The sequence below is a fragment of the Chelon labrosus genome (assembly GCF_963514085.1).
Source record: "Chelon labrosus genome assembly, chromosome: 8".
Classification (NCBI taxonomy): Eukaryota; Metazoa; Chordata; class Actinopteri; order Mugiliformes; family Mugilidae; genus Chelon; species Chelon labrosus.
The window spans coordinates 30,372,372-30,392,125 of NC_140358.1; positions in this window are offsets into that span (position 1 = coordinate 30,372,372).

A 19,754-nucleotide genomic window follows, 5' to 3' on the forward strand; every position below is an offset into this window, starting at 1 on the left:
GGTAGATATGTCGGTAGATAGATAGATAGATAGATAGATGTATAGTTAGGTAGGTAGGTAGATAGGTAGATAGATAGATAGATAGATGTATAGATAGGTAGATAGATAAATAGATAGGTAGGTAGATAGATAGATAGATAGATGTGTAGGTAGGTAGATAGATAGTTAGATAGATCGATGGATAGATAGATGTATGTGTAGGTAGATAGATAAATAGATAGATGTATAGGTAGGTCGGTAGATAGATAGATAGATAGATAGATAGATAGATGTATAGATAGATAGATAGATAGATAGATGTATAGGTAGGTAGATAGATAGATGTATAGGTAGGTAGATAGATAGATGTATAGGTAGGTAGATAGGTAGATAGATAGATGGATAGATGGGTTTTATTTATATTAAACTTAAATTAGGAGTGACAAAATAAATCCTTGAAGCAAGAAGACTTTGCCTGTCATTGGAGAACTGTTAGCTATCGTGCCACGGTGCACTGTTACTCCACTGTATCCCCTGAGAAATGCAGTGACCCCGTCCTTGCCGGACGCCGACAAGCGTGGATTGCGAGGGCCCGTTCAACGCTGCTTGCAGCTTTAATTATTATTATTATTATTATTATTATTATTCTTTGGATTTTTAAAAAATCCTTTCGGTGTCTAAACATGCACGAAAAGTCCTGAAAATTTGCAGAAAGATTCGTTCGCCCGAAAACTTTAATGTATCAGGGACTCGAGCATGGGCGTGGCAAAATGGCTCTCTAGCGCCACCTACGGATTTTCTACGGACCAGCCCCTGAAGCCCGTTGCGTCTAAAAATCTGGAAATATGTCACGTATATGTAACATCCCAGGACGCACAAAAAAGTCTCTTGGAGCCATATTCTAAACGCAACAGGAAGTCTGCTATTTTGATTAAAAGTGTGAAAATTGGACAAAAACGTGGTGTTTTTAGAGTTTGTAAAAGCAGGTATTAAACCTTATCAGATTGACTTCAAAACTATGGAATTAGGTAGTTGGAGGCTAGATGAACAAAAACTAAAAAGGCGCATATACTTTTCGTCGAAGTGGCGTGGGTGTAATGGCCCCTCAAAGTTTTCTTGACGCGCCATGAAACAGGAAGTTGCATTAAACGTGCTTTAAACGTGCTTTAATTCAGTCCAAAGTGCATGAAACTTTACAGTATTGTTACTGGTCCCTAACTGAACACATCTGTATGTCAATATTTATGCAATTATTGTAGCGCCACCTATTGTGTACAGAAAATGTCTGATTTTTTCAGGTGTCTGTTGTATGAGCTGCTGTTCCTGTCAGGATGTTTGGATTGTGTCAGGTCATACTTGTGTCTTTCGTGATCACTCCCTGCGAAAACTGGGACTTTTCGTTAAACTTTAGTGCCTTTTATTTCACTCAAAGTGAAAGGTGTCACCATCTCCCTCATTCCATAATGATTGCACGTAGTTCGCTACTTTGTCCAGCAGATGGAGCCAAAGTATTTCTCTCTGCTGGCTGAATGTCAGTGTGTGTGTGTGTGTGTTGTTTAAACGTGTAATGATGATTTTAGCTGTTTTAACATACATTGATGACACAGAGAGAATAATTATACAACTGTTTGTTGATGCCACAGAGAGAATACAGTCAAAAGAGCCGACACTATCTGTGCTGCCGCTTCTGGCATGCACGTCTCCACCTGAGGGTGGCAGTGTGGCGATTGTGATTGTAGTAGTTTCAAGAGAAGAAGTCGTTTTGCAGCTAAACTTCAGCCTTAATGATCGTTCAGGAGTTAAGAGAACATTTGTCTGTGAGTATTATAAATGTGTAGTCATGTGTGTTGCTGTAACCTCTTAGTATAAGGTCGCAGTCGTTCGATGTTACCGCCGCTATGGCGATGCTAGTTCCGTTAGCCTGTCTATGGTGTTTCTCATTGTACATTAGCATTAAGCTAGCGGAGATCATTCTTCGTTGTTATAGATGGGTAGATAGATAGGTTGCATTTGTCTCATGCACAGTTATACATAGTACAATGCACAGTGAAATGTATTGTTGTACCTGCAGCCACATACTTTGATGACACAGAGAGAATACATTCAAAAGAGTTTGGTGTTGCCTCCGCTATGGCGATGCTAGTTCCGTTAGCCTGTCTATGGTGTTTTGCATTGTACGTTAGCATTAAGCTAGCGGAGTTTAATCTTCGTTGTTATAGATAGATAGATAGGTTTTATTTATCACATGCACAGTTATACATAGTACAATGCACAGTGAAATGTATTGTTGTACCTGCAGCCAGTAGTAAATAAAAAAATATATATAAGTACTACTACATTAAACAGTAGTTTGCACACAAGGTAAGCAATATAAGTGTAATGTACACCGATAGAGAAATAAAATGAAATAAAAATAAAAATATAGACTGGTAAACTTAAAGGGGGGATAGTTGTATATGTACATAAATTTATAGTATTTGTCAGTCTTTACTAGATGTAAAGGGAAGTAAGAGATACTTAGAGATACTTAAGATGTATTCTTAATTTTATATTTCATCATCTTTTGTTGTATGTATTTCAGTTTTACGGTAAACTTCAATTGGGAGTGACAAAATAAATCCTTGACGCAAGAAGACTTTGCCTCTCATTGGACAACTGTTAGCTATCGTGCCACGGTGCATTGTTACTCCTTTGTTTCCCCTGAGATCTGCGGTGACCCCGTCCTTGCCGGACGCCGACTGGCGTGGATTGCGAGGGCCCGTTCAACGCTGCTTGCAGCTTTAATTATTATTATTATTATTATTATTTGGATTTTTAAAAAATCGTTTCGGTGCCTAAACATGCTCTAAAAGTCCTGAAACTTTGCAGAAAGATTTGTTCGCCCGAAAACTTAAATGTATCAGGGCCTCGAGCACGGGCGTGGCAAAATGGCTCTATAGCGCCACCTACAAAATTTCTACGGACCAGCCCCTGAAGCCAGTTGCGTCTAGAAATCTGGAAATATGTCACTTATATGTAACATCCCAGGACGCACAAAAAAGTCTCTTGGAGCCATATTCTAAACCCAACAGGAAGTCTGATATTTTGATTAAAACAGTCAAAATTGGACAAAAAACAGCGTTTTTTACAGTCTGTATGAAAGGCATTAAACCTATCAGATTGACTTCAAAAACTATTGAATTAGATAGTTGCAATCTCGATGAACATGAAAATATAGTTTATTTGAGTTTTCGTCGATGTGGCGTGGGTGTCCAGGCCTAAATCAGTTTTCATGACCCGCCATGAAACAGGAAGTTGCATTAAATGTGCTTTAAACGTGCTTAAATTTGGTCCAAAGTGCATGAAACTTTACAGTATTGTTACTGGTCCCTAACTGAACACATCCGTATGTCAATATTCATGCAATTATTGTAGCGCCACCTATTGTGGACAGAAAATGTCTGATTTTTTCAGGTGTCTGTTGTATGAGCTGCTGTTCCTGTCAGGATGTTTGGATTGTGTCATGTCATACTTGTGTCTTTCGTGATCACTCCCTGCGAAAACTGGGACTTTTCGTTAAACTTTAGTGCCTTTTATTTTACTCAAAGTGAAGAGTGTCACCATCTCCCTCATTCCATAATGATTGCACGTAGTTCGCTACTTTGTCCAGCAGATGGAGCCAAAGTATTTCTCACTGCTGGCTGGCTTTTAGTGTGTGTGTGTTTGTTGTTTAACACTAGAAGTCCCAGAGAGCAGCCATTTGGCTTTTCTACCTATAAAACCCACAGGGCAGCCGATCGGCTGGAAGGCTTTTAGCTAATATCCTAAATCACCTGTGAACCCTCCTTTGGTTATGTAAACGAGGCAGTCACTGGGGCACCACAGGAGGGGACATGCTGAGCCACTTCAAGGAAACTTGTGGGGAGGGGAGGGGGAGTGGGCCCAGAGAGCTTATGGGGGACGGGGTAAGCACACAGAGCAGTGTTCACTTCTAACCTGGCAACACCTTGAGACAGAAACTGGTTCATCCCAAAGACAAAACACCTTGACATAAAATGGGGGAGGGGGGGAATCAGAGAGGAGCAGGATTGCTGGGGGTTTGGAGGCCAGAGTGTGTGGGGGAGGGAGGCACACCTGAGGGCTGTGAACTCATTTGCTCTGTCCGGGCTGCTAGTGACTGTCTGTCTTTCACCAGTTTCACCAGGTGGCAGCCTGGGCAGAACAAATGAGCTGAATCAAAATGTAATATATGTAGAAGGATGTAGAAGTTATCAGGACCCTACAACACTGGGCTTCCAACATCCCCACCAGACACATAGGAAAAGTAAAAGAACAGAACCACATCAAAAAAGCACTCAAAATCTGTGGTTATCCCAACTGGGCCTTCGTGATATTTACACATATTTACAAATAATAATAAAAAAAAATGCATTATCAGGATACAGTGTTAGAGAGTGGAAGTGAGTGAGACTTAGACTTAGAACTTAGACTTAAAACTTTATTGATCCCTTTGGGGTGACTCCCTCAGGGAAATTTGAGTTTTCTGCAGCAGCAAGCACGCAGAGCAGTTTGCAGACAAACAACAGCAGTGGTTTGCAAATAGTTATAGAAAAAGTGATTGAATAATAAAATGGTGAACATTAAATAATGAACGGTGAACTTCCTTTGAGTGGGATTAAAATAAGCTGTAGTAAAACTCTAGTAGGGAAAAATAAACAGTAAGTAACAGTAAGCTCGGGTGGGGACTGACCGGACAGAGACGGGCGAAAGATGGCACAGTGTAGTGTGAAGAACAGGTGGGGACAAGTCTCCATTTCACCCCTCCATCTCCATACGACACAGATGGAGAGCCAACGGCTAAGGCCAGGAGGTCCATCTTGAGTCGTCTTCAGAGCTTCCTGTGTTTTATCACTCTGGAAATGCTTGGTTCCATTCGAGACTGTACTGTTGAACACACACAGCAAACGGAGCATGTGGACTGGTTCATGGCCCTCCTTGAACTAATGGCATTTATTGCTATTGTCATCTTGCGGGGGCTGACCAAGGTTCCATCACTGCGTGACTGCTGGTCAGCAAACCTGGGAAACCCCCAGATCATTGCAACTATGTCCCGAAATCGCTTCCAAGACATCATGCGACACCTACGCTTTGATGACAAGGACACCCGCAGTGAGCGAGCAAAGACAGATAAGTTTGCTGCAATTTCCTGTGTGTGGGGATCGTTTGTCACCAACTGCATCACATCCTACAACCCTGGTCGACACATCACCATTGATGAACAGCTTTTCCCGTCAAAGACTCGCGACAAAACCTGACAAGTTTGGGATCAAGTTTTGGGTGCCACACGTTTTTTTAATTGCCTTTTGTTTAGTGCTGGTTTCTGGGCACTGATTCTACCATGGAGGCCATTTCGAGACAGAATTCTACAAACTGTTCTGGTTGACACGGGGACTTGAGGTGACAAGGCCTGGTGGAGCTCTGCTGCAGTGGAAAAGGGGCTGGCCTTGGATTTTCGAGCCAACAAACGGTCCTCCCGAGCAGTTGTCTTGCGGGGTCTGCCGGACCTGGGCTTGTCAAAAACATCTCCAGTCTCTTCAAATCTTTTTCTTATTCTTTGAGGCTGTAATCTAGGATTGGGTGCATCATATGACAATCGACAAGACTTTTGTCTTTGCAAAAACTGACTCAGTGGGCTTTACCAAGCTGTGAACGTTAGAATGCTTTTCAGCAGTTTTGTTTGGCACCAAAACATTATTTCAAAAGCTGTTGGGATTGTAATTAGCCATTGCTTGTAAAACAAATTGATAATACATATATTTGAGGGGCACTTAGGGTCAACTTGTACCCAAGCGACAAGACTTTTGTCTTGCCAAAATCTGACCTTTCTGTGTTCATTAAATGATCAATCTTTCTTCAGTGAAGCAAATTTATTTTAGTATATCAAACATAATTTGGGAGGGTTTTAGCTTTCATATGAGCCATTTCTAAAACCAATGGATTAATTAAAAGTCAGGTTATAAACTGTTGTTTCTACAAAATGGATAAGTGACAAGACTTTTGTCAGGGACTGTACATTCTCAGCAGCATACACAGCGTGGTTCAGACTGAGAATACCACCAAAAGGAAGCCAAACACTGTCACCCTTTACAACACCACAAAGTGCGGCGTTGATGTGATGGACCAGATGGTGCGGTACACTGTCCGCACAGGAACACGGCGCTGGCCAGTCGCTGTGTTCTATAACATGATTGATATGGCAGCACTGAATGCATATGTGCTCTATCAAGCATGCACCGGGAGGCATGCAGAAAGGAGATGGCTTGGCAGTGCCAGCATTGTGCGTGATTATTGAAATGTACTCACCTCACTCACTGTTACTTACTGTTTATTTTTCCCTACTAGAGTTTTACTACAGCTTATTTTAATCCCACTCAAAGGAAGTTCACCGTTCATTATTTAATGTTCACCATTTTATTATTCAATCACTTTTTCTATAACTATTTGCAAACCACTGCTGTTGTTTGTCTGCAAACTGCTCTGTGTGCTTGCTGCTGCAGAAAACTCATATTTCCCTGAGGGAGTCACCCCAAAGGGATCAATAAAGTTTTAAGTCTAAGTTCTAAGTCTAAGTCTCACTCACTTCCACTCTCTAACACTGTATCCTGATAATGCATTTTTTTTATTATTATTATTTGTAAATATCACGAAGGCCCAGTTGGGATAACCACAGATTTTGAGTGCTTTTTTGATGTGGTTCTGTTCTTTTACTTTTCCTATGTGTCTGGTGGGGATGTTGGAAGCCCAGTGTTGTAGGGTCCTGATAACTTCTACATCCTTCTACATATATTACATTTTGATTCAGCTCATTTGTTCTGCCCAGGCTGCCACCTGGTGAAACTGGTGAAAGACAGACAGTCACTAGCAGCCCGGACAGAGCAAATGAGTTCACAGCCCTCAGGTGTGCCTCCCTCCCCCACACACTCTGGCCTCCAAACCCCCAGCAATCCTGCTCCTCTCCGATTCTCCACCTCCCCCATTTTATGTCAAGGTGTTTTGTCTTTGGGATGAACCAGTTTCTGTCTCAAGGTGTTGCCAGGTTAGAAGTGAACAGCCACCCTCTCCCCCATAAGCTCTCTGGGCCCACTCCCCCTCCCCTCCCCACGGGTTTCCTTGAAGTGGCTCAGCATGTCCCCTCCTGTGGTGCCCCAGTGATTGCCTTGTTTACATAACTAAAGGAGGGTTCACAGGTGATTAGGATATTAGCTAAAAGCCTTCCAGCCGATCGGCTGCCCTCTGGGTTTTATAGGTAGAGCAAAAAATGCTGGGACTTCTAGTGTTAAACGTGTAATGATGATTTTAGCTGTTTTAACATACTTTGATGACACAGAGAGAATAATTATACAACTGTTTGTTGATGCCACAGAGAGAATACAGTCAAAAGAGCCGAGACTATCTGTGCTGCCGCTTCTGGCATGCACGTCTCCACCTGAGGGTGGCAGTGTGGCGATTGCGATTGTAGTAGTTTCAAGAGAAGAAGTCGTTTTGCAGCTAAACTTCAGCCTTAATGATCGTTCAGGAGTTAAGAGAACATTTGTCTGTGAGTATTATAAATGTGTAGTCATGTGTGTTGCTGTAACCTCTTAGTATAAGGTCGCAGTCGTTCGATGTTACCGCCGCTATGGCGATGCTAGTTCCGTTAGCCTGTCTATGGTGTTTCTCATTGTACATTAGCATTAAGCTAGCGGAGATTATCCGTCGTTATTATAGATAGGTAGGTAGATAGATAGGTTGCATTTGTCCCATGCACAGTTATACATAGTACAATGCACAGTGAAATGTATTGTTGTACCTGCAGCCACATACTTTGATGACACAGAGAGAATACATTCAAAAGAGTTTGGTGTTGCCGCCGCTATGGCGATGCTAGTTCCGTTAGCCTGTCTATGGTGTTTTGCATTGTACGTTAGCATTAAGCTAGCGGAGTTTATTCTTCGTTGTTATAGATAGATAGATAGATAGATAGGTTTTATTTGTCCCATGCACAGTTATACATAGTACAATGCACAGTGAAATGTATTGTTGTACCTGCAGCCAGTAGTAAAAAAAATATATAAGTACTACATTAAACAGTAGTTTGCACACAAGGTAAGCAATAGCCTATAAGTGTAACTGGTAGAGAAATAAAATAAAATAAAAATAAAAATATAGACTAGTAAACTTAAAGGGGGAGTAGTTGTATATGTATACATTTACAGTCGGCCTATTTGTCAGTCTTTACTAGATGTAAAGAGAAGTAAGAGATACTTAGAGATACTTAAGATATATTCTTAATTTTATATTTAATCATCTTTTGTTGTATGTATTTCAGTTTCACGGTAAACTTCAATTGGGAGTGACAAAATAAATCCTTGACGCAAGAAGACTTTGCCTCTCATTGGAGAACTGTTAGCTATCGTGCCACGGTGCGTTGTTACTCCTCTGTTTCCCCTGAGATCTGCAGTGACCCCGTCCTTGCCGGACGCCGACTGGCGTGGATTGCGAGGGCCCGTTCAACGCTGCTTGCAGCTTTAATTATTATTATTCTTATTTGGATTTTTGGAAAATCCTTTCGGTGTCTAAACATGCACGAAAACTCCTGAAAATGTGCAGAAAGATTCGTTCGCCCGAAAACTTTAATGTATCAGGGCCTCGAGCACGGGCGTGGCAAAATGGCTCAGTAGCGCCACCTACAAAATTTCTACGGACCAGCCCCTGAAGCCCGTTGCGTCTAAAAATCTGGAAATATGTCACATATATGTAACATCCCGGGACGCACAAAAAAGTCTCTTGGAGCCATATTCTAAACCCAACAGGAAGTCTGCTATTTTGATTAAAAGTGTGAAAATTTGTGAAAATTGGACAAAAACAGCGTTTCTTAGAGTTTGTAAATGAGGTATTAAATCTTATCAGATTGACTTCAAAACCATGGAATTACGTAGGTGGAATCTCGATGAACAAAAACTAAAATAGGCGCATATACTTTTCATCGAAGTGGCGTGGGTCTAATGGCCCCTGACAGTTTTTTTGACCCGCCATGAAACAGGAAGTTGCATTAAACGTGCTTTAAACGTGCTTTAATTCAGTCCAAAGTGCATGAAACTTTACAGTATTGTTACTGGTCCCTAACTGAACACATCCATATGTCAATATTCATGCAATTATTGTAGCGCCACCTATTGTGGGCAGGAAATGTCTGATTTAAATAGAATCTGTTGTATGAGCTGCCATTCCTGTCGGGATGATTTTTATTGTCTTCAGATGTTATCACGACATACTTATGATCTTCATGGTCACTCCCTGCGAAGATTGTGAGTTTTCGTTAAACTTTAGGGCCTTTTATGGTAGTGAAAGTGAAAAGTTGCTCTTTCTCCCTCATTTCATCATCAGTGCACACGTAGTTCGCTACTTTGTCCAGCAGATGGAGCCAAATCATTTCTCTCTGCTGGCTGAATGTCAGTGTGTGTGTGTGTGTGTTGGTTAAACTTCTAATGATTGGTGAGGCTGTTTTAACATACTTTGATGACACAGAGAGAATAATTATACAACTGTTTGTTGATGCCACGGAGAGAATACATTCAAAAGAGTTTGGTGTTGCCGCCGCTATGGCGATGCTAGTTCCGTTAGCCTGTCTATGGTGTTTCGCATTGTACGTTAGCATTAAGCTAGCGGAGTTTATTCATCGCCGTTATAGATAGAGATAGATAGATAGATGGATGGATAGATGGATATGTAGACAGATGGATGGATAGATGGATATGTAGGTAGATAGATAGATAGATAGATAGATATGTAGGTAGATAGATAGATAGGTAGATAGATAGGTAGATAGGTAGGTTTTATTTGTCCCATGCACAGTTATACATAGTACAATGCACAGTGTAATGTATTGTTGTACCTGCAGCCAGTAGTAAAAAATATATAGTACTACAGTAAACAGTAGTTTGCACACAAGGTAAGCAATAGCCTATAAGTGTAATGTACACCGATAGAGAAATACAATAAAATAAAAATAAAAATATAGACTAAATCAGAGCCGAGACTATCTGTGCTGCCGCTTCTGGCATGCACGTCTCCACCTGAGGGTGGCAGTGTGGCGATTGCAATTGTAGTAGTTTCAAGAGAAGAAGTCGTTTTGCAGCTAAACTTCAGCCTTAATGATCGTTCAGGAGTTAAGAGAACATATGTCTGTGAGTATTATAAATGCGTAGTCATGTGTGTTGCTGTAACCTGCTTATATAAGGTCGCGGTCGTTTGATGTTCCCGCCGCTACGGCGATGCTAGTTCCGTTAGCCTGTCTATGGTGTTTCGCATTGTACATTAGCATTAAGCTAGCGGAGATTATCCGTCGTTGTTATAGATCGATAGAGAGAGAGATAGATAGATGTATGTGTAGGTAGATAGATAAATAGATAGATGTATAGATAGATAGATAGATAGATAGGTTTTATTTATCACATGCACAGTTATACATAGTACAATGCACAGTGAAATGTATTGTTGTACCTGCAGCCAGTAGTAAAAAAAAAAATATATAAGTACGACAGTATACAGTAGTTTGCACACAAGGTAAGCAATATAAGTGTAATGTACACCGATAGAGAAATAAAATGAAATACAAATAAAAATATAGACTGGTAAAATTAAAGGGGGGATAGTTGTATATGTACATACATTTATAGTATTTGTCAGTCTTTACTAGATGTAAAGGGAAGTAAGAGATACTTAGAGATACTTAAGATGTATTCTTAATTTTATATTTCATCATCTTTTGTTGTATGTATTTCAGTTTACGGTAAACTTCAATTGGGAGTGACAAAATAAATCCTTGAAGCAAGAACACTTTGCCTCTCATTGGACAACTGTTAGCTATCGTGCCACGGTGCGTTGTTACTCCTCTGTTTCCCCTGAGATCTGCGGTGACCCCGTCCTTGCCGGACGCCGACTGGCGTGGATTGCGAGGGCCCGTCCAACGCTGCTTGCAGCTTTAATTTCTTTTTGTTTTTACAGATGCTAATTAGCTTAGAGCTATAATCTGTTGCATCCCATGACATCATCTATGTTTGAGCTAGACGCTTTGAAATAAACAAAGAATTTAGCATTATTCAAAAAGAATGGTATTCCATTTAAGTGTATAATGAATGAATGAATAACATCACAGTGCTGTTAACTGTTTCTTAAATGTGCTGAAGTTAAGGCACCATCAGTTGAAATAGCTCATGGACAAGGCCTGCCCCCAAAAGACAAAGTTATTTAGGCAGTGGAGGCAGACACCCTCTCTACCTTTAAGGTCAGGCTTAAGACTTTCCTTTTTGATCATCATGCATTGTTCCTGTTCCAAAGAAGAACCGGCCTAGCGAGCTGAATGACTTCCGACCGGTGGCACTCAGATCACATCTGATGAAGACTCTGGAGCGGCTCTTCCTCAAGCTCCTCAGGCCTCTGGTGCAGCACGCTGAGGACCCTCTACAGTTTGCCGACCAGGCAGAGGTTGGTGTAGAGGACGCTGTTGGGCCTGGGTACTAAGGCACTCAGTATTGGGGTTTGGCTATCATGAATAATTAATAATTATCAAAAATAATTATTTATTATTAAATAATTGAATCTGAATTACTAGATCACCTCGGGGCACCACCCTTCTAGGAAGGGAAAAGATAGCCAATTAATCAAAACAGTCTCATAAATTATACTAAATTGTCAATTTGGAGTTCGGATTAATAATTAACTTCATAACTATAACCAAAATTACCATGTTAACAACTAGTTAAAGTAGAAGGAATTTGGAGTTCTTGACAGTGTAGAGGTTGGCAATATTCACTCTTGTGCAGTGGCGGCTGGTGAATTTTGTATTAGGGGGGGCGCAAAGTTTGTAAATCAAACCCCTGTAGGGGGCTCTGGGGGCATCCTCCCCCAGTAGATTTTTGTGATTTTCACGTACAAACTAAGCATTCTGGTGCATTCTGACAAAATAATAAAGACAAAATAGAACATCTCCTTACAAAGACAAATGGGGCCATGGAACTAAGTTTTAACTTAATTTATTTGCCTTGTAAAATCCAGCAAGTTTAAAAATGCTAATACATCAAACATTTTAATCGCATATAAATATTTGACCTGAGAACAGTTATTTTTTCATATGGATTTTTAGTATACCATTGAATAATGACTAAATTTCCCATCCAAGGGGCCAACCAAAGCGGTTTCATCAGCTTCTTCGTTCATGTTCACTGTGGTTTGTAATCTGAAGTAATGAACGCTAGTTGGTGCTCCAGTATAATCGGTCCGCCGAACTCATCCAGTGAGATACGTTCCGCGGTGCAAAAATAAGTGTGATTAAAATGCGTAAAAAATGATTAACCCGTTATTTTTGTGTAATTAATTAATCTTAATTAACAAGTTAAAGTCCCGGCCCTAGTTTTAAGTCCTTCATCCCCGTTGTAGTCCATAACATCTCTGTCCCGGGACTTTGAAACAGCACGCAGGGGAAACAAAAAAGCCGTTTAGCATACACGTTTGAGGTGAAGCTCCTTGTGTATGTCCTCCCACAATCAGTAGGCTAGCCTGCTGCGAAATGTTTAAGTCCGGACAGTCGGGTCCCAACTCCTTCACCCTTTTCTTCTCCACAGCCGACCTAGTATATACAGTCAATTCAGCCGACCGACGAAAATTGCGCGAATGCTTCCTGATGGACGTGATTGATTGATGAATTGTCCAATCAAGCAGCCATCTCTTTGCTCAGTTACGTATGACTCAAGCGCGTTAGGGCGAGCCCCAAATCCTCATTGAAAATGCATTGAAGGCTCATTTTCCGAAAAAAAAAGTTTTAACATGAGAGTCAATGGGAGAAGCTGGGGCGATTTTCCACGTTGATGAATTCGCCCAGAGAGGCGGGACCATTTGAAACGCGACTTGAACCTGACGATTCTGATGACAGATAATATGTCTAGACCACTGAAAACTACTTTTGCTGTGATAGAATTTGTAAAAAAAAAAATCCTCTTTCTCCCAGCTGGTAGGGCGTCGCCCAAATCGCCCCTATACACCATCCGCCCCTGCTCTTGTGCAATATTAAACAGACAGGTATGTTTAAAAGACATTTATTAACAAGAATAAAAGTAAACATACAATCTAACTACAGTCTACTCCATACAGGTGTGTGTGTGTGGGCGTGTGTGTGTGTGCGTGCCAAAATGGCCGCTGGTTGTGGGCGTGCCAAGATGGCCGCCGGTTGTGGGCGTGCCAAGATGGCCGCCGGTTGTGGGCGTGCCAAGATGGCCGCTGGGGCCTTGAGGTCTTGAACACAAAGGAAACAATGGCTGCTGAGTGGGGGCACTCAGACCATGTGCTGGCTAGTAGATATGTGGAATGTGATAAGGGTTTTATGAGGTGCCAGGTTAGAGGAAGAGTGGTTAGTTAAGCATGCAAGACCCTGAGTCTATGTGTTGCATAATCTAAACTAACATCTAATCACAATACTCAAACAACTCAATAAAACAAACATCACATCAAATCAGCATTTCTAGTCTATGTTTAGCTTAGCTTGACTAGGCCCAGGTCATACTACCAGTTGGTGGAAAGTCCATTTCTGGTGTGTTGCTCCTTTAGCTGGCAGTTCCTGATGGAAGACCAAACTGGGAAAAGTTGTAGTCCTTGCTGTGTGTTCCTGATGGCAGACGATGGAGGGAAACTGGCCGCTCCTTGAAGTCCTTTGAAGTGGCTTGTAAGCAGCTCGGTGCTAACTAGCCGTGTGGCTCCTGTTGTTTGGGAGTTTAGCCTGCAAACCTTCTGTTTGTTGGCTAAAAGACCTGGTGTAGATTCCTCAGCAGGATCTCGCTTCGCTGCTGTAAGGAGAACAGGCCTGGCACCCAGCTGCAGCCGAGCAGCTGGGGGTCTCCACGTGGAGGTGTGGAGTTGTAGAGGGTAAGAGGATAAGAGAATAAGAGAGAGAACAAAGGCCAAACGGTGCATTTTATATGACCTGATGACCTCAGAGGTCACATGCCACTGTCAGCCAGTGAACTGCTTGGTCAGTTTTCACACCTGGAGGATTGTGGGACTTAGAGTTCTGGTGCTTCCCTTTGTTTCCAAGACATGTGGTTAACTTAGTTATGCATGGTGAGCTTCCATAGCTCACCACCAGGTTCAGATCCCAACAACGCCATCCTCTACCTCTTGCACAGAGCCTACTTGCATCTGGACATGGGAAGCTTCGCTGTCAGGATTACCTTCCTGGACTTTTCGAGTGCCTTCAACACAATCCAGCCCCTTGTATTCCAGGAAAAACTCTCCAGAATGCGAGTGGACCCCTGCCTGGTTGCTTGGATATCCAGCTACCTCACCGATAGACCACAGTACGTCAGGCTGAAGGACATCACGTCTGACACTGTGGTCAGCAGCACTGGAGCTCCACAGGGGACTGTACTTTCCCTTTTCCTCTTCACTCTGTTCAATTCAATTCAATTCAATTCAATTTTATTTATATAGCGTCAATAACAATACAAATCGTCTCAAGACGCTTTACAAAAACCCGGCCTGAAACCCCCAGAGCAAGCCTGAAGGCAACGGTGGCAAGGAAAAACTCCCTTTTAACAGGAAGAAACCTCGAGCAGAACCCAGCTCATATGGAGGGACCCATCTGCCTAAGGCCAGCCGGGTACAGACAGAAGAAAGAGAGAAGAGAACAGCAAAGAGAGAAGAGAAGAGAACAGCAAGATAAACATACATCTGTCATAGATACACATATCTGACTAAAGTGTACATGTGGAATCTTATGATACAAACTGATGATGTTACATGACAGTTTGAAAATGTAAGAGGAATCATAGGCAGGTTGGAGAATTGTTCATTCAGGTAGGAGTGGATAACTGCAGGATTCCATGAAGACTGGGCAGGCTGATGAGACCACGACAACAGATGTAGTATAGAGCTCCACAGGAAACACACCACTCCAGGCCAGAGATACTCACAAGAAGAGGGGGGAAGGGGGGGGAAGGGGGGGGGGGGGGGGGGACACACACAGCAGTAAACATTCTACATAGTAATAGCACAGAATTGTATGACTAGTAGTATATAGGAAATTAGAGGGCAAGAGCTCTGTGCCAGAGAAAAGAAAGTGGAGGATGCGAGAGAGGAGAGAGAAGAAAGAAGGAGGACATGTGTTTGGTGCATCGTCCCCCAGCAGCCTAGGCCTATAGCAGCATAACTAAGGGATGGTTTAGTCCAGCCCTAACTATAAGCCTGATCAAAAAGGAAAGTCTTAAGCCTGACCTTAAAAATAGAGAGAGTGTCTGCCTCCCGAACCCAAACTGGGAGCTGGTTCCACAGGAGAGGAGCCTGATAGCTGAAAGCTCTACCTCCCATTCTACTTTTTGAAATTCTAGGAACCACAAGTAGGCCTGCACTTTCAGACCGAAGTGATCTGCTGAGATGATATGGTACAATAAGGTCTTTAAGATACGATGGAGCTAGGCCTTTAAGGGCCTTGTATGTAAGGAGGAGGTTTTTAAATTCTATTCTAGACTTTAAAGGGAGCCAGTGAAGAGAAGCTAAAACTGGAGTAATATGATCTCTCTTGCTAATTCCTGTCAATGCTCTTGCTGCGGCATTTTGAATCAACTGGAGGTTTTTTAAAGAGCTATTTGGACAGCCAGACAGTAATGAATTACAATAATCCAGTCTGGACGACACAAATGCATGAACTAGTTTTTCAGCATCACTCTGAGACAGGATGTTCCTAATTTTGACGATATTACGCAGGTGAAAGAAGGCAGTCCTGGTCACTTGCTTTATGTGACATTTAAAGGACATATCCTCATCAAATATAACACCAAGGTTTTTTACAGTAGTACTGGAGGCCAAGGTAATGCCATCCAAAGACACCATGTGATTAGATAATGAATCTCTGAGATGCTTAGGACCAAATACAATAACTTCTGTTTTGTCTGAGTTTAAGAGTAGGAAATTACAGGTCATCCAAGCCTTTATGTCTTTAAGGCATGCTTGGAGTTTAACCAGCTGATTAGTTTCATCTGGTTTCATAGATAAATATAGCTGGGTGTCATCTGCATAGCAATGAAAGTTTATGCCATGTTTTCTAATAATCTTGCCTAATGGCAACATGTATAACGTGAAGAGTATTGGTCCTAGCACAGAACCCTGAGGAACTCCATAACTTACTTTTGTATAAGTAGAGGAATCATTATTGACATGAACAAACTGGAATCTGTCAGATAGATAGGATTCAAACCAGTCTAATGCAGTTCCTTTAATCTTGACCTCACTTTCAAGTCTCTGTAGTAAAATATTATGATCAATAGTGTCAAATGCATCACTAAGATCTAGCAGAACAAGTATAGAGACAAGTCCACTGTCTGAAGCCATGAGGAGATCATTGGTAACTTTAACCAAAGCTGTTTCTGTACTATGATGAACTCTAAAACCTGACTGAAACTCTTCAAACAGACCATTCCTGTTTAAATGGTCACACAACTGATTAGCAACAACTTTTTCTAGAATTTTGGAAATAAAAGGAAGGTTGGAGATTGGTCTATAGTTGGCTAAAACATCTGGATCTAGAGTGGCTTTCTTGAGTAAGGGCTTAATTACAGCAACCTTAAAAGACTGAGGCACATATCCTGTTAATAAAGATAAATTTATCTGGTTCAATATGGAGGTGTTAATTAATGGAAAAACTTCTTTGAGCAATTTAGTTGGGATTGGATCATTCACCGCAGACTTCTGCTACAACTCTGAAATGAGTCACATCTAGAAGTTTGCAGATGACACGGCCATCATGGGGCGTATCAGAGACGACAAAGAGGAGGAGTACAGAAGCCTGGTGAGGAAAAAGAAAGGAACTGTAGGTCAGTCTGATTGGCCAACAGACCAACAGGTTGGTTTTCTTCATAATGTGCGATAACAAACGCCATGTACAATCACTACAATCATAATATTTTTTTAATCTTTATTTGCTGTTGGGTACTTGGGGTATTTTTGTTTGTATTTTGCATATTTTGTACATGTACAGTCAGGTCCATAAAAATTGGGACATCGACACAATTCTAATCTTTGTGGCTCTATACACCACCACAATGGATTTGAAATGAAACAAACAAGATGTGCTTTAGCTGCAGACGTTCAGCTTTAATTTGAGGGTATTTACATCCAAATCAGGTGAACGGTGTAGGAATTACAACAGTTAGTATATGTGCCTCCCACTTTTTAAGGGATCAAAAGTAATGGGACAATTTAACAATCATAAATCAAACTTTCACTTTTTAATACTTGGTTGCAAATCCTTTGCAGTCAATTACAGCCTGAAGTCTGGAAGTCATAGACATCACCAGACGCTGGGTTTCATCCCTGGTGATGTTCTGCCAGGCCTCTACTGCAACTGTCTTCACTTCCTGCTTGTTCTTGGGGCATTTTCCCTTCAGTTTTGTCTTCAGCAAGTGAAATGAATGCTCAGTCAGATTCAGGTCAGGTGATTGACTTGGCCATTGCATAACATTCCACTTCTTTGTCTAAAAAAAAAAAAAAAAAAATCTAAATTAAGAAGTCTCATGACAAAATCGGATCTCGAGAAACTCATTCACGCCTTTATATCCAACAAGCTTGACTACTGTAATGGTCTTCTTACAGGCCTACCCAAGAAAAATATCAGGCAGCTCCAGCTGATCCAGAATGCAGCTGCAAGGGTCCTTATAAGAGCAAAGAGGTCAGACCACATCACACCTCTACTTAAAACTCTACACTGGCTACCAGTCAGTCAAAGAATAGATTTTAAAGTACTGCTCCTTGTTTTTAAACCATTAAATGGGAGAGGGCCCACTTGTCTTGTAGACCTCCTTCAATATTACACCCCCTCTAGACCCCTTAGATCCCAAGACAGACTGCTTTTATCAAAACCAACTGTCAGAACCAAAAGTGGTGAAGCCGCTTTTAGTTTTTATGCTACTCAGCTGTGGAACCAGCTTCCCATTTCAATTAGAACGGCACCCTCAATTGATTGCTTTAAAACCAGAATCAAGACCCATCTTTTTTCTGTTGCCTTTTCTTAAATCATCTTTCCGTTTCATCTGCTTTTAGTCTTTTAGTCTTTTTATTTGGTTTTATTTGGTTTTTTTTATTGCTTATTTTACAGTTTTATCTTTTAATCTTTTTTAAATTTTTATTTTTAACCTACTGACTAGTACTTGTGTCTGTGAATCAATGTGCATTCTTCGTTTTATTTGTGTAAAAGCACCTTGGGTTGCCTTTGGTATGAAATGTGCTATATAAATAAAATTGCCTTGCCTTGCCTTTGGTTGCTTTCTCAGTATGCTTCGGGTCATTGTCCATCTGCACTGTGACGTGCCGTCCAATGAGTTCTGAAGCATTTGGCTGAATATGAGCAGATAATATTGAAACACTTCAGAATTCATCCTGCTGCTTTTGTCTCAGTCACATCATCAATAAATACGAGGGAACCAGTTCCATTGGCAGCCATACATGCCCACGCCATGACACTACCACCACCATGCTTCACTGATGAGGTGGGATGCTTTGGATCATGAGCAGTTCCTTTCCTTCTCCACACTCCTCTGGTACAAGTTGGTCTTTGTCTCATCTGTCCATAGGATGTTGTTCCAGGACTGTGAAGGCTTCTTTAGATGTTGTTTGGCTCTAAACTCTAATCTGACCTTCCTGTTTTTGAGGCTCACCAATGGTTTACATCTTGTGGTGAACCCTCTGTATTCACTCTGGTGAAGTCTTCTCCTGATTGTTGACTTTGACACACATACACTTACCTCCTGGAGAGTGTTCTTGATCTGGACATCTGTTGTGAAGAGTGTTGTCTTCACCAGGGAAAGAATTCTTCGTCATCCACCACAGTTGTTTTCCGTGGTCTTCCGGGTCTTCTGGTGTTGCTGAGCTCACCGGTGTGTTCTTTCTTTTTAAGAATGTTCCAAACAGTTGATTTGACCACACCTAATGTTTCTGCTATCTCTCTGATGGGTTTGTTTTGATTGTTCAGCCTAATGATGCTGACTTCACTGATAGTGACAGCTCTTTGGATCTCATATTGAGAGTTGACAGCAACAGATTCCAAATGTAAATAGCACACTTGAAATGAACACTAGACCTTTTATCTGCTCCTTGTAAATGGGATAATGAGGGAATAACACACACCTGGCCATGAACAGCTGAGCAGCCAATTGTCCCATTACTTTTGGTCCCTTAAAAAGTGGGAGGCACATATACAAACTGTTGTAATTCCTACACCATTCACCTGATTTGGATGTAAATACCCTTTCATTTCAAATCGATTGTGGTGGCGTATAGAGCCAAAAAGATTAGAATTGTGTCGATGTCCCAATATTTATGGACCTGACTGTATGGCCAACAGTGCTGTGTGTGATACAGATGTCAATTTCCCTGCGGGAACCTTCCATCTATCTATCTATCTATCTGTCTATCTATCTATCTATCTATCTATCTATCTGTCTTGAAGGCACTGGAGAAATCAAAGAATGTGATCCTCACTGAGCCTCCACCACCATCTAGGTGTGAGTGACCTCGTTGCAGCAGATAGATGACAGCGTCATTCACCCCCAGACTTGGCTTTCGGTGGGCCAACACCAACCTCTCCAGCACCTTCATCACATGGGATGTAAGGACGACTGGACGGTAATCACTGAGGCCAGATGGAGAAGACTTCTTGGTCACAGGAACCAGGCAGGAGGTCTTCCAGAGAAGTGGCACACTCTCCAGGCTGAGGC